We start from the raw sequence: 4,059 nt of genomic DNA, 5'->3' as shown, positions 1-4,059 counted from the left end.
TTATTATGTTTGTGTGAAGGATGGTGTAAGTTGGAAATAGGCATTGCGATCACTATGTAATTTCCAAATCATCTTCTCACTCCCACTCGGAAATAGGCGTTGTGATTATTATGTAATTTTCGAGGTAAATAGCTTATGATCGCAATCGACTTGATGACTGGTTAGGTTGATGTCAATGGTATTAAACCTGCAAGTTACGTCAACTATTTGCATGTATATTTTTATATATTTTCCTTTATGCTTACGTGAAGTCTTTTGTTTGGACTCACTAGGCGTAAGCCTAACTCTCTCTCTTTCTTGTTATAATTATTTTTAGGTTCTTTTATCGGTGGGGCTCTAAAGGGTTGAGAGGAGCGTCGGTTCGTGAAAGGCTCTTTTGTAATTATAGCTTTGTCACTTTTGAACGTTGCGTTTTTGATGTTACGGCTTTTGGAGATTGATAGAAATACCCGTCTTTAATCTAGAAAAATCTTGATTAGTAAGTTATTATTTATCTTATCAGTAGCAGAATTGTAAACGCTATACTATTACTTTTGTTGGGTGAAATTTGTTTTTATCTAAGATTCTGGTTCTCGTTAGATATTTTCGGTTTAGTCTATCTTCTTTTTTAGGGTGTTATAAGTTGATATCAGAGCAATAGTTTAAGCGAACTAGGCAAGGAATTAAGACGCCTAGACTTAAACTGAGACTATAAGTGTTAATAGTGAGATGTGGGTAGAAACCTTAACATAGGAGAGCCTTAGAGTCAACGGAGACTCATGATTCATGAACTGCGACGACAGATTGAGGATCCTTATGTACAACTTAATCGAAATTTCACTTAGCTAATGCTATTTTGAGTATGTTGTTACATAAGCGTCCTCGAACTTACTGTTATTGCAAAGACTTATGAATGTGATCATAGAGATAGCAAATGGTAGTCAGGTTCTGGTACATGAGATTGTTAAGAGTTGCGTATTAGGAGTTGAAGGGAAGGTAATTATTCTTCCAAAGCTTAAACCCTGAATGTAGATTCCCTGCCTAAGATCACTGAATTCAGAGTCTAAGTACCATACAAGCACATGTTGGTTCTCCAAGACAAGTTAAGGAGTTTATGTGCTTATTTCGCAATGGGTCCTTCTTAGTTGGCTTTGGATGGTGTTTTGTTCTTGCCTTCTACCTCTGTAGACTTGGCTTTTTTTTTCTTTGGGTAGTAGCTTTTAAGTCCTGGTATTTGCATGTTGAAACAGTACTCAAAGATAACACACTCGTTTCTAGTGAAATGCTTCTTTAGTTGAATTAAGAGACTTAGGCAATGACAGTTATGAACACACACAGATGGTTTCTTAAAAAAAAAAAAAACTCTTTTTGAATTAACACAACTAACAGCTTTAGCTTTATGTTTTGCTTCTGAAGTAGCATTAGATGCATTTACAAACAACTTAATTATTCCAAAGCTTTTATTCTATTGTAAACTAGTTTTATTCTCATGCTTTAAGCCTTGACTCTCCAATTTTCTTCTTTCATTATCTTTTGTTGTTCTAGAGGAAGAAGAATCAGGTTTATCTATAGTAACACTTTTACCTTTTTGTTCTAGAGTGAATTTGATTGGCTTGAAAGAATAGGATTTCAGCTTAGTTTAATCTCTAGGTTGTCTCAACTTTTCTTTTATTTTATTTTCAAGTTCCTGAGACGTTTTGCATGTGAGTCACATTTCTATAAAGCAGAGAGGAATTTTGGGAATATGATCTTTAATCATGATAGGTTTCTTCAGAATTCCATTTTCAAGTTTTGATTTGTTACCCTTATCTGTTGCAATCTTTGGAATTTCATTAGATGATTCATCATCTGGGTCAGAGTCTAGAAATTTTTTATTTTTTTGGTATCATCTGATTCTCTTTTGAAAAAAAAAAATTTGGCTTCTTCTGCTTTCTTTCTCTCATTTTTTTCCCAAATTTTAGCTTCTATTTTAGCTTAAGAAAAACTTCAAAAGAGTTTTTGAATAGACATCTCAAGATCAAAGTTATCAGGTTTAGAGATATGACATAGCTTAGGTTCGGCCATCACGCATACCAACACTTTATCTGACTCTTCAGAGGAGGAGGAATCAGAGATCTAGTTCTCCTTTTCCGCCCTTAATCTTGTTCTTATAATGGTCAACTTTTTTTTTTCACCAGTTGCCTCTGCAATCAGCAACAAAGTGACCAGCAGCATCTGTAGCACCTTGAGGTCTCAGACACCTTCTTTAACTCCTTCTATTATCTTTTGTCATCGCTCTGTTAGGACTTGTAAGGTTTCTATCTGAGCTTCTGTTTTGGTACCTCTCACCCCCGTACTCCTTTCAGTATTTCTTCTCAAATGGCTTCTTGATAAATTTCCTCGAAAGTTCTTTGGTGATTAAGGCCAGAGGACTGTGTGCAGTATGTGTTTTGAGATTTGTATGTGTCTATTGAGTCGATTAGTTGGTCGGATAATGGATAAAACCAGTCATATTAATTTGGGGTCGTAACGATTAACATGAAACAAGGGGTTGAAGGTTGGTCAAGCAAGACCGTGTATCAACCTAGCAAAAGAGTCAAATGGGCATGTATGACTCGGGTTTTAAGAAGGGCATCGCCATGTATGGTTGTAAGCATAAATTTAGATATGGTTGCGACTTTGGGTAAAAGTAGGAACCGTCATGAATGGTATGTTCATCGCTAAATCCTTTCTTTGGTCATATGCATGCTTTGTTCTTACATAAGTGGTCTTTGCATGGAAGATTAATATATACATGTATATATATATATATAGTTTTGATGCACTTCATTACTTCCACGTTTTGTTCCAAGGCCTGGAGTTGAAAATATATATTTTTATTCCTTTAATTAGTTAATTAAGAAGGGTAGTGGTCTTAATAAATTATTTAATTATATTAAAAAAAATTATGAATAGATTAAAGTGTTGATAATTATTAAGACGCTTTAAATCGAATTACAGAGTTTATATAGTTATAACGAGTAAACCGATGTTAATGGAATTGTATTATGGGAATGAAGTGTCGTGGTTAATATTTATTTGGAGCATTATAATTAGGAATGACACATTTCGAGGTGTTGTACGGACGAAAATGTAGAACTCCAGTGTGTTGGCTAGAAGCGGGTGAGAAACAGTTTGCTGGCCCCGAGATTGTTCAGGAAACGGCCGATAAGATGAAGTGTATTCGGGAACGCTTAAAGGCGGCTCAAGATCGACAAAAGAGTTACGCAGACAAGAAGAGCCGACCCATGGAATTCCAAGTGGGCGACCAGGTAATGCTAAAGGTGTCCCCTTGGAAAAACATTATCCGTTTTGGAAAGCGTGGGAAGCTAAGTCCCCGTTTTCTTGGATCGTTTAAAGTCCCGGCTAGGGTAGGACTTCAAGCCTACAAATTAGAACTACCACCTGATGTGGCCGGAATCCACGACACATTCCATATGTGTTACCTACGTAAGTGTTTGACAGAAGAAGAAAGTGTGATACCACTTTCGGAAATTCATGTGGATAAGGACAATCGATGTGTTGAAGAACCGGAAGCCATCTTAGAAAGAAAAAAAAAATATTGAGGCACAAGGAAATTGTCATGGTTAAAGTTCAGTGGAAATATCATTGAGGGTCAAACGTAACTTGGGAAGCAGAAGAGGACTTGAAGAGGCGTTACCCTCATCTTTTCGCTTGATCAAAAGAGAAATTTCGAGGACGAAATTTAATCCTAGGTGGGAAGGATTGTAACACCCCAAAATTTCCCCATGTTCCCTGCTTCATACCCGTCAATGTTTACCATCTCGTTTAATATCGTAAATGTTTTCTTTTCATTTTGATAATTAAAAAAAAGAAAAAAAAACTTTGTTATTATTTTATAGATTTAATTTATTTTTCCTTGAATTGAGGTCTTGATTTAAGAAAAGGGGGGGTGATGGCTGTCACCTCACACCTACCCTATTCCTACTTTTAGTACTTTTAAAACAAATAAATAAATAAATAATATTATCTCTTTGTGATGTAGTATTTGATCATAAATTATTCTAGAAAAAAAACACTCTCATCTATAACGAACCAGAG

This window comes from Cynara cardunculus, assembly GCF_001531365.2.
Source record: "Cynara cardunculus var. scolymus isolate 2C chromosome LG 4, CcrdV1, whole genome shotgun sequence".
NCBI classification, from domain to species: Eukaryota; Viridiplantae; Streptophyta; class Magnoliopsida; order Asterales; family Asteraceae; genus Cynara; species Cynara cardunculus.
The sequence above is the reverse complement of the archived record's forward strand: the minus strand, read 5'-3'. Positions refer to the sequence as shown.